Source organism: Etheostoma cragini, chromosome 1 (assembly GCF_013103735.1).
Source record: "Etheostoma cragini isolate CJK2018 chromosome 1, CSU_Ecrag_1.0, whole genome shotgun sequence".
NCBI lineage: Eukaryota > Metazoa > Chordata > Actinopteri > Perciformes > Percidae > Etheostoma > Etheostoma cragini.
In genome coordinates, this window is record NC_048407.1 from 13,632,836 (window position 1) to 13,645,571 (window position 12,736).

The 12,736-nt window shown below is 40.3% G+C and overlaps 1 long non-coding RNA gene across 1 annotated transcript in view; it reads left to right on the forward strand.

Annotated features, from left to right (window-relative positions):
- Positions 1-484, forward strand: part of LOC117947109 — a 23,906-nt gene extending 23,422 nt beyond the window's left edge. Inside the window, exon 3 of the long non-coding RNA XR_004657157.1 lies at positions 335-484. This is a non-coding gene — a long non-coding RNA (uncharacterized LOC117947109). The remainder of the gene's footprint in view (positions 1-334) is intronic.
- Positions 485-12,736: the final 12,252 nt, after the last annotated feature.

Consider the following 12,736-nt stretch of genomic DNA (forward strand, 5'->3'; position numbering starts at 1 on the left):
ACACACACACACACACACACACACACACACACACACACACACACACACACACACACACACTGCAAACTGCGCAGGCAGACTGCTGAGAGGAAGCTGCTAGAGACACAGCTTGCTCATTAGACAGTGTCTTCTTGGATTGAGGCCAAATATCTGCAGGTCATAAACACACTGATGTAACAGACAACGCAACTCTCTGATCTAGGTAAGTGTTCAAAAGCTACACATTTCTTTTAAGGACCTCCTTTTATCAACATTTACAAAACACATGTCACATTTTGCTCATGAAAACATTTTTTCTTAATCTGAAATGTCCCAACTCCCCTCTACTGTGCAGCCACTGTAAATCCAGATTTAGTTGTAATTAAACTTTTTAGTGGTCACTAGTTATTATTTCATCTTTTGTTAAAAACTATCTTCATTGCTAAATCACATTAGTTCTTTGTAATAATCAGCCTAAGTATGCAGTGCACAGATCATGTCAAGCAGAGATGAGGATGTGACGCTTTTTTCCCTTTCCTTCATTGTGTTATATATATTTTTTTGTGCACGTTATAGGTTCTCAAAGTGAAAAAGCCCAAAGTCCCCCCCCCCCCCCCACAAAGGGACTTACCATCTTACAGAATATAACACTGTTCACAAACTGCTCCAAACAGCTCTATTGGAGTGAAGCCTTTACTTCAATGACTAATGTGCATCACTTTCATCACGTTACAATGCTTGCCTCGCTGCTAGCATGGCACTCACGCAGACTCTGTTTCTGACTGGCTAGTAGTCCTTACCTAGCTACTGTGCATGTGCAGCTTCCATCAAAGATGGAATAGAAGTGAGCTGTCTCACTCTGTAACTAAATCAGAGAGCTCAACACACAAGGGGAAAATAGGAGCTGCAGCACTGTGCAGTGCAACACATTGCTGATTGTTTTTAGAAAATTAAATGACATAAACCTATTCTACCTCTAAATACAATAATGAACCCGAAAATGAACATATTGTGGGCACTTTAGGTTTACGCATGGAGGGGCAAGGCCTTCTAGAATGAAAATATATGTTCTGAATGGTTTCTGTCCTAGTTAAAGTGTGTTTTATTTATGTTCTGTTAATATTTTGGGTGTGCATTCATATAATCTGCGTTTTCGTTTTGTATGGTTGATTAAGTCTTCATGTTTATCTACATTTATTGTTGCACCATGGCCAAGACCCGGGATGTGGATTGATGGGGCCTGGGCAGTAAGAAAGCTTTCAAAGGCAAGCAGTCTGATTGTAGTTCAGTAACTTTGTCTCTAAAGAGGAATTATTCACTCTGTTCATCTTATTTGAAAATATGCGCCTTGGGCGTGTGGTCAAACTTCTGTTTGTATGGACTAAATGTATAAAAATAATTAGTCTTTAAGTGAAACTGATATAAGGAAAAATGAACTTTATTTCTGCAATCAAATTACTTTTGTAGTAGGGAATCACTACTTACTTACTCACTAATATTTACATATAAACACAACATCATCTAGCTAATTTCGGAGCTAGTGCTAGCTACTACTCGTGATAAGTAGCCTGATGTTTTATAGTTGTTGTGTTTCTTTGCATGTTTAAAGCTACAGTGCGTAGTTTCTCTCTCCCCCACGAGAAAATCTAAGTAACGACGTTGCCCAGAAGGACACAGAGTATTACAGTAAAAAAAACAAAGGACTCTTCAAAAGAGGGGATTTATCTTCACTTGATTTTCTGCAAGCGAAAGTTTCCGGACGGCACAAGTTTCTGAACATAGCCATACTGAGAAATACAGAGAGAGTGTGTGTGGGGCTGATAGCTGGGTTGATACCAGAGCCTTCTCAGTTGTAACAGAGAAGGGTTCATTTACAGCCCGTTTTTAAAGGGGCGTCACTAACAGACGCCACTCAAATGCCTCTGGGCGCAATTGGATAGACCTAAAACCAATCAGAGCAATGAAGGAGATGATGTATGCAGAGCAACCAGCGAGCATGTTGCTGCACTATTGTCATTTTGTGATTGGTGCCTCAATTTGGAACAATTGGAAATGAGCTTGGCCTCTTGGCCGGACGGACTTGCAGAGCAAATCTCAAATTTGCCGGAAGTTCGTCATAGTATTCCTGGGCAATGGAGCTCATAGTCTTAATTAGCTTTGTATTAACTCATTTGACATTCATTAATATAACAAAGTTTTGCACTAAAGCTTTAACTCACAATGTTTTTTAATAATGACTACTAATGTAAACTTGATTTGTCTACTGCATCAACTTACCGCTCTGTGTTAATACAACTTGACCTGTTAGGTTTCACCTTGTGTAAAAACTTTTAACAGTTTAAGGCAACACTTGCCCACGGAAATTTCTAGTAAAGTCAGCAAATTTGAGATAACAGTGTCCCTCACCAGATTTCCACCCACAAAATACGGCAATTTTGTTTGTTTGATTGCACAAGTTTGAAGCTTGATCTACTGTGGTCTACCCTTAATATTTTATAATGATATGTAAATGTTTGCATATGTTGGAATTGTTGGACATCTTGAAAAAATATACTCGTTCTCTTTCTTACCGAAAAATAGACGAGAAGATCCAAACTGCGCAGATGTTTGCCGATTAAATATGAAGCTATAGCCAACCAGGAGACAGTTAGCTTAAAGGAGAATTACTGTTGATTTCAACACATAACTCTGTTGTTTGTTAATTTGCAGTGCTGTCAGTAGCAAGAAAAACTAAACCAATCGGTGCTGCCTACACCGTGTTATCCTCCTACTAGCGTTGGCATCCAACAGGCTTTAACAGGACAAGTTTTAACCGTGTTTTTAGCCTCTAAACATGATCAAAATGTAATTAAAAGTGCCTACCCATTTGCAGTGATTCCTTCCAAGTGAACACAGTGAATCTCCCTGCTTTAGATGTGACAGAAATGCATGAAAGTTGTGCTAATTCAGCTCTGTGTAGTTCTGGTGTAGATCCTGCAAGGAGTGCTTTGGGACGTCTACAAACTACAACACTGAATAGAGACACAAACATATTTTCAAAAATAAGCTCATGCTTATTTTTTTAAAGTAAGTGCTTTAGTACAACTAGCAGTTATAATTGACGTAAGTTTAGAGGCACTTACTTATTTAATCATTTAATTGATAGCCTACATATTTTTTTTCATCTTTTTTCTCTGTTACAGTTTGTAGACCGTCCCTAAGATCTCTAACTGCCTCTCAACACAGGAACTAAACAGCTGAATTAGCACAGCTGCATGCATTTCCTTCACATCTACAGCAGTCAGATTCACTGTGTTCACTCTGAGGTAATCATTTGACACGGGTAGGCACTTTTAATGACATCTTGAACATGTTAAGAGGCTGAAAACACGTTTAAAACTTGCCCTGTTTAAGCCTGTCGGGTGCTAACTCTAGCACGTGTCTCTACACGGTGTAGGCTGCACCGATTGGTTTCGTTTTTCACTCGACTGACAGCTCTCCAAATTTACAAACAACAGACTTACTGGAATTCTCCTTTAATACTGCTACCTAGACATAGTCCGACACACACCCACCCATAAACCCACAACCTGCCATTTTCACACTTTTATATGTATTAAACAAACAATCTTACATGTTCAGTAGTGAGCCAGAGGTGCTCGTAGGTTGAATTGTTAACTTTGGACAGACGCAGGCTAGCTGTTTCCCTCTTTTCAGTCTTTTGCTAAGATAAGCCAAACATTTCGTGGCTTTAGCTTTAAATTCATCTAAAAGATATAAGTGGTGTTGATCTTGAAAGAAAAGGAATATGTGTATTAGGAATACCACTACGTAATAGTTCCACATACAGATGATCGTATCCATTTGTTTCCTTATCATCTATATTTACTGTTAACTTTTGAAAACAGGAGACATTTTTGTATCATTTTAGGGCACATTCTGTAGCCTCCTTGTCGCTCCACTCCACCCCTTTACATGCACACGTTTTTACCCCCTAAGGCTAAGAGTAAAGGGGCAGGCTCCAGCTCTCATTAACCTACTGGTTGGATAAATCAAAGTGCAGGGCAGAGAGAAAAACCTCAGCCTCGGCCATTCAGATAAGAAGAACACCCAGCTCATAGCCTACAGCTCAGTGATATATGGATCTGCAGAGGCTAATAGCAAAGTATCGACAGGGAAATGGTCTGCTTATCCTGCTCCTGCATGCTGGGGAGAGGTCCCCAAAGCAGATGGGATACACTTTAGGGAGAGGGAAAAAAGGAGGAGGAGGGTGAAAGGATGAGGTAGAACTGTACTGGGACAATTTAGAGTCTGTATTGCTTATTTCAGCTGATATGAGTCTTCAAACACACAACAATAGGTTTCAGTTCACTCTGCACATGACCGACTGTACTTCTGTCTAAATTAGTGCTTACATTTTACTTTTTTTTTACTTTTCAGACAGCCAGAGGTGAAAGTTTCCCTCAATAGTTTTAAGTAAAACTCTTTGATGGACTTGGATGTGTTTTTACAAGTATATCTTAGATTTTAATCCAAAATTGGGTTGGAGATTTGAAGCCGTCCTTAAAAGTGAAAATTAATTAAAGAATACCATGTTCAATAAAGCACACTGGACAATAGTGAGTGGATTTACAGGGAAAATCTTGGGGAATTAATGTCCCAAGTTTTGTGGGTGTGTGTAAATGCCAGAGCATCAAATCACTTATGACTTGTTGGAGGCCAAAGGGTCCCTGGCTTTTTAGCTTCTTACCTAATCTTCAACTCATTTTCCATGTCAATCCATGGAGGTACACTGTTCATGCCTGCACACAGAGCTACAAAAATACAAAATATAAAATACACAGGCTGCAGCCAGGAATACTTTTCTCTGACAAGAAGCAATAGATCAAGGTGTAGGTCGTCCTCCCATTGGTGGAGTCTTTACTGCCGGAGTCAGTAGGTTATCGCTGTGAGACCTGCACCTTGTTCTAAGTACCAGCTTTATCAAGCACAACCAATTCTTCCTCTGATGCGGCTGTGGATGCAGGAGATGGGCCCTAATGGCAACACTTCATCAATCCAAAGAAGATGTACGGAGAAACCGCAGCCTCTGATGTCAGATAAAGATGTTGATACTGTTAGGTTACAGGACCACCAGGAATAATTTGGTTAAAGCCTGCCGTGCGCCGTGGCTGTAGTAGTTCAGAGCTTGCAACTGTCAGCTGACATTCTTAGAGACTGATTCAACAATGCTGAGCCTGTCTTGACACATACAAGATTTACTGTATGAGCTGAGACTGCTGCTGTAATTCCCCCTGTGTCCTAGATAATGTACGAATCAGCAGTGTTAAACAGCAGTGCTGGGGAGGAGGCAGGTGAATGATGCTGGTTTGGTGGTCATCTGGAGCCACAACAATACCGCTGTACGGCCACCAGGGGACAGACAGGCTGACCGTGATTGATTGATTGATTGTATGAATGAATAAATGAATGAATGAATAAGAAATATGAGTTAAATACTCACTGAGTTAAATACCTTACACATACAGCCAGCCAATGTCTAAAAACACATGAGCCTGCCTTTTCATCACAATGCTACGTGTAAGTGCTGGTACGTATCATATTTTATTCATGTTGTTGGAAAAACCAGTAACAGTTTCTTACATGGCTATGATATCTTGTCTACAGTCTGAACCAGCCTTTTCTTTCATGGTGGTTATATCCGTGAGAGGATCCAACCCAATGCATGAAAAACGTTGTTATGTTACTGTCAACTCTGAAATATAATGAGCATGCATCTGCATCGATGAGCACCGAGGGCAAAGACAACGCACCATCCTACTCTGCCAAATGCCTCTGTTCCTCTAAAGGAGACCAAATATTACCATCTTTACATCTGGATGCCAAGCACTGTACCGGGGCCTGTCTATGACCATGATTACCCACTTGACATCTTTATAGCTCCATGACAGACATCCTCTTCTGCTGAGCTGGAGAGAAGTATGGAGAACACCAAAGTGCCCCCCCAGTGCTGGTGTGGGACATCAGAGTTTTGTGTTGAAATAATTAGCCTGTTTAGCTGCCATCTGGGCTCTGGTTGCTGGCGTGTGGCATGAGCCAGGTGCTTCATGGGTAACACCACAGAGAGACATACAGCAGATGCTCATGGGTAGAGCTGCCCAACTTGGCACAGATCTGGAATCAGCTAACCCCTCTACAAATCTGAAGTAAAACCACAAGAGGGAACACGGACAAGACTCGTGTGAGGACAGTTTCTTGAAGCATGCCCATTTGAAAGGATTTAAACAATTACAATAATTAGTCAAGATAAGTGCAGTGTAGTTTATATCCACGATGTTCCACTTCCGGGATAGCTTCCGGAAATGTCTCTCTTTTTTCGTCCGGATGTCTATTGCCTTTGCTTTCTTTGAGTTGGCATTTTAAACTCCGTTGGAATTTAGGGACCAGGGTTAACTGCTCCTCAGATCTCTGCAGGAGAAATTGAGACAGCTAGCTAGACTATCTGGTGATTCTGAGTATTCTGTTGCACGACTAAAACAAGTTCTGACCAAACGTTCCACCAAAACAAATTCCTTCCCAAGGCTATTTTGCAGCGGCACTGTAGCTTCGTCCGGCCCTTAGCGCCGCCCAAGACGATTGTGATTTGTTAAAAGACAATCCAATAAACCAGAGCTTGTTTTTCTCCCATCCCGGAATGCTGTGTGGACTAACCAGACCCTCCTCCGCGGCGCTGTGGAGGAAGGTCCGGCTATGCGAGACTAATTGCGATGAAGTCTGCATGAAGCAAAAACTAAACTTTACGATTCTGTTAAGAATAACTCAGAAGCTTTACAATCTTACACAGCAAAAATCTATAAAATTGCATTCTGGTCAGAAGTGAACCTCCGATAAAACACAAGCCAAACAAACCAAATAATCAACCCTCTTATCTTTGCAAAGCAGGTGCAAGTTAATTGCTGCCCTGCCCCTACGCAGTTCAAAATCGGATTGGTGAATTTAAGGTTTAAACACTTTTTTTAGCAGTTCAGTAGGTTGGTAACTTGATAAGGCCCCAGGATTTACTCAATGAGGTAGAAAGTTCCTGAGCAAGCAGCAGGCATGTGGTTGTTGTTCCCAGAGGGCTGGGAAACCGTATCTGCCCTGGAGGAGCATCCTCTTTGGTAAGCACTTCTTATCCAGGCCATCACTGCAGGCCGGGTAATATCCAGTAACTGCAGCTTTATGTGCGATCCAATACTTGGATCAATCCTAGGACAGGAGGATTGCTACTAACCCCTGAGATCTCTTTCTCTCTTGTTTTCTCTGTCTCCTAGTGAATCTTCCCCTGCTTTGATACTGCAGCAGAAATCATGAAGTCGTTTTCAAGAAGGAAAAATTGCTCTATGTATTACTCAATTTCACACAAAATGACATTTCAATAAAGGGAAAAGGTCCAAATGTGTGTTGTCTTGTATCTGACCACAAATTGATAACCATTTACATCTTTACTTCAGACTCATTTTAAAAACATCATGGCAAGGTGAAAAAAACAAAACATTGTGTAAATGTTGGTGTAAAGATACTACACTATAATGTCTATGTGCAGGTGTGTGTGTATTCTGTTTGTTTTGGGAGGTAATACAATGCATAGGTTTGTATTTCTGTATTTACAGTATGATTAAGCATGTGTGTGCACGCAGGCTTGTGTTTGAGTGCGCACGTTTAGAGAAAGCTAGAAAGACAGTTGTAAAGAGAGATGGTGGGAATATACAGTCTATGAGGGAGACAGTGGGTTTGAGACTTTGTTTGAAACTCCCAATACTTTTGGGATTATGCCCCATATATTGTCCCGTGTGACTGAGCAGAAGAAAGATAGACTGATGCTAAGATATGTGGCTCTTGCAGAGCATTTCTCTCGCTCTCACTGAATATAAATGGATAGTCACTGAGATTAGTTTAACGTGCACTGCTGCTCTCATATAAAAATTACATTACATGCTACAAAATGAGCATTGTATATATTGTTCAGAGGTGACACTTTCAGCTGAGATTCATCAAATAAAACCAGAAACCTCTTAAGAAGCGATTATGGAAACTGCAGGTGCCTGTTATTTTTTTTCAACTATTATTTAAAGGTATGTAGTGTATATTCTTTCGAATAATGTCAAATAACAATTAACATTTCATCTGATCACAAAATTATTCAGACTGATCAACTAGAAGAAATTACTTGCGCGATACAGATGGGATCAATATTTGCCATAAATTCCACAACAAAAATAGTCATTATGAAAGATTTAAATCAGATTGTCATCATACGTAGGAAAAATATAATTGAAAATATAACCTAATAACGTGTAGGACGTGTTCATTTATGTTTGTCACACTGGTATAACTGCAACCTAAAATGATTACTATTCTTTTTCCAATTAATAAAGATTTAAAAAAAGTGTTGACACTGTGACTAAAATATATATATACAGTATGTATATTTATTACAACAGACATGCAGTTTAAGACTAATCAACAATAGAAGTTCCACTTACCTTGAGTAGTTTTAGGAGGGTCAATACCCCAGAGCTGGAACCCACAAACGTCAGAGGCCACGAGGCAGCTAGCGGTGCTCACCGTAACAAGCATGGGTGCTGTGGAGGCGTCCAGGCGGGCTGGCAGCCGGGCTGTCGATAGGGCTGGTCAATCAGCCCGGCAGCAGAGACAAGGGGACAGGCACACGGGGAGAATGGCTGAGCTGGAGTGGGCTCTGCTTAAAGTCTTTTGCGCTTCTCCTTCCCTGAATGAAAGCAATCCCTAAGAGTGAATGGGTAATGAGAGACCGGCTCCTGAGATTTTAGCTTTCTTAATCATGTTCATAATTAATTCAAGAACATTGATAATTTCATTACATTCTTTTTGTCTTATCAATAAATGATGTGCCTGCACTTTTGGTCTTGTGTATACGGGAGAGAGGGAGGAAGAGAGGGAGAGAGAGGGACAAGAGAAGTAATACTGCACTAAAAGCACAGGAGATGGAAAATGATACAAACAGGGAAGTGGTAATTATAATCTTTGACCAAGCCACTGGCAGAACAATATGAAGTCAAGTGGCTACAAATAATTAATAAGGCCTCCTGGTATGTGTGTGTGTATGTGGTATGGGTGAGGAGGTGTGTGTGTGGGGGGGATACATATGTCTTTGTTGAACCTTATTTTACCCATCCTCTTTAGTAGTTTTTTTTTTTTTTTTTTAACTCACAATCCTATTAAACATCATTGAGTTTCCACCGACATGATGTTGTACACATTGCTGCTGTTGGACATACTATGTTAGATATACTACTACACTCACCTTTAAACAGAGGGTCTGGAGAATGCAAGTCTTATAATGCCCTTCAGATCCAATAAGGGTTCAGGTTTCAGGGACATTAGTGCACTGAAGCAGTTTTTAAAAGACCACTCTCCTAACTCTCCTCTTCACGTGCCCTCTGTCAGGTCAAGACAAGAACAAGACTTTTCTGACTTGTGGCATATATAGTTTCCAGTTATTTGGCAGCAGGAATAATGGGATAATATGCATTTTTAATAGTCCTTCTTCAGAATATTTAATAAGCCTTCACCTCTGTGCATATATGTATGCTGTTACAGATTCCGCGCTTTATCAATCAAACTATCTGTTCAAAACTAAGCTGAAAATAGAAAGAGGAGGAGGGCACAGGGAGGGAAAATGGATGTAATTGATATCTCTGTTTCCTAAAAATACTGTGAAGGTGATGGAGTCTGAGGAAGGCTCTGAATCACTGCCTTCTCTTTTCCCACTAAACAAGACAAGTAGATGGATGGCTTTGAGCATCCTAATCCGACAGTGAGTGATTGAACGTCCTGTCAAAGGACTAATGTGCTACCAGAATAGTGGCTGTTTATTCTGATCAGACTTTCTTGATATATAATCATTAATCTATTGCAAAACAGGTGTTTAAAGCAGAATTGAGACATGTGTTGTGGGAGTTTCTCACTGATCATCACAGCTTTTTTTTATCAATTACCATAAATAATTCATAGATATATCTTCTGGATTTCAGTTGTGTCTAAAAATAATTGGTTGGAGAATATTTGCATGAAATCAGGGTAATTTGACCATAAGAGCAGTGTGGTTGCACTATTGCAAGGCCATTTGATTTTGGTCACTTTATAATGGATTTCCAGCTTGTGACACAATATAATATAGATTGGTAAAGCTATATGAGGCATTAGAGATTCAAGTACTTTATGTCCTATTTATTCCTTGTGTGCCACAGGCCCCATGTCTTGAGATATGACCAGCTCAACACAGAAACCTTTAATAAAATAAAAAAGTAAAGAGGGGAAAATAGAGATTTACAGCTGGCCATTTTGACAGTAGACTTGATATAAGGTGTTCATAACAAGTTTTGCATTTTATTCCTGGTCCCCTCACACACATTTTAATCATATTTTATGTGATCTATGTATGCAGCACTCATCCTCTCCCTTTCACCCAACCTCTCCAATGTGTCCCTCTTAAACAGATTGCTACAATACTTGTAATGATGGTCCTTCCCAGCTGTGCTGCAGGAGAGGGGAAGGGAGCAGCAGGCTATAGTATTACCATAATATCCGCTCCCTCCCTCCACCGTCCCAAGGGCCCATGTGGGGCTGCATGGGGATGTGGGGTAACTCTGCTGTGGAGGGGTCTCAACTGGCTTCTGGTCCTGCAGGCTGTGTGGATGTGTTTGTGTGTGTGTGCGTGTGTGTGAGACAGGGCTGAACCTGCCTGTGGGCGATGTAATAAAAGTGCCACACACTGCTGGTAGTGATGGTGGCACTGCTGCTGCTTGTAGCTGCAGAGGAGGGGATAAATATAAACCAGGCCTGCATCAAGGAGACGGCCCTCCAGTCACAGCCTGACTTACATCCTAATAATTAGGCCGCTTTCCAATAAAACAAGGATTTGTAGCCATGCATCTATTTTACTTGTGTTTGCTACTGCAGTGGGAGAGGGATGCATGATCTGCTGAAGTCTCTGGATAAATGTGAGGACTTCAGAAGTTTATTTTCTAATCAACATCTTATGGAAGTTATATTTATTTAACGATTTTATATCACTTTGTACATAATTTCTCCATTGCAGCCATTATGGTAAAGTCGAAATGACTTGTACTTTCCAGTACATACACCCATTTGAAGCATATACAGTACATTCCGCCATTCTCACACAAACACACTCTGTCTCTGATAGTGGCTAATCAATAGATGAGGCCTCCAGTTGCCGTTGCATGTTATCATAAACCTCCTAATGTGCACCGGCTAATCTCTTTACTCTCACACTCGCTCCCCAACATTATCTCTTTCTCTGTGTTTTGTTCTCTTTTGTTACATTTGAAATACACTATTAGATATACATTATCTATGCATTATTATAACAAATGGGTGCTTATGACTAAATATTTGACACAGTGTTTTAAACATCACCTTGTGAAAACTAGACTGTTGGTGCCTTCATGAGTAATATACTGTAATTCCAATACTATGAGAACTGGTTAGGCAGGACACTAAAAAGTGATGTTACATGTTCTTCTCTTTTGTTATAACTGAATATAATGTACACCATATTTTTCTCAAAATTCCCTTAAATGCAATACTTCAAATAGATGTCCCACATATTGTCCCACCTCTGGCTACCTGACTGTTATTTAATTCCTACCTGAATCACATTGATGTGTGTTTGAGAATTTCTAGGAAGCACGTCAGGGAGGACAGAGAAAAGTAGAGATAGAGAGATGAAGATAAAGAGAGAGGGAGAGGGGGGGTGCAGTCTAGGCAGGGGGTATCAGGCTAATTAAAGCAAGCATTTGTCAAAGATTAGGCCTTAAACAGAAAAGGTCATCTGAGCACCAGAGCGCACTGTTTCGCTGCTGTGCTCTTAGGGCAGTCTAAACCTTTCGAAGCTAAATGGTAAAGATGCTATTTGCAAGAGGTGGGGGAGGGGATCCAGATCCCGACCAGTGGTAAGACTGACACACGGGTCATTGGTTCTTTACTGTCCATTACACATGCTGGTCAAATCTGGCAATCGGTGTCATTTAGGGATGAAAAATAAGTGCTCGAACAAGATCAATAGATGCAGCCGTCTGTAACAGCTGTGATTAATTGACTGTCACCAATTAATGACTGGCCTGTTGCAAAGCAATGCAATCTTACAGGGACAATGGGACATGTTGAAAATGTGTTTCACTTTTATTTCGGTCTGTTATTCCAGGGTGAGTTTTCCAATACCAAATTCATGAATCACTTCAGTTACAATTTGCCGGTTTACTATGGCACAGTAGAAAGAGCATCTTGCGTGGCAGGTGCTCTTTGAAGTCATTTGTGATATTGAGACGAATATGGGCTTGAATGAGCGCTCGTGCTGCAAAAAAAATCCACACAGGTTGTTTTTTTTAGTTCAATCAGAAAAGGTTACTAAAAATGTTGGAATATTTCCTTGTTTGTATATACCTGCTGATTGAAGTCTGTATAATAAATTCTCATTTTACAGTGGTAATAAAAAGTTACATCAAATAATGTTATGCAAACTGATACTCTCTCAACTTATTTAACTTAATCATCTTAACAACGTGCCTTCACTCCAAATGCTGTCACAAAACCAATAGTGCTATGAAAAATGAGTGAGAACAAGTGGTGGTCTGTGATGCATTTAATATTCCATTGAAAACAACCAAACAAGTACCGGGGATGTTTTCAAACTGACATCATGTGCAAGCTTTTTTTTTTATTTTGCAGCCAG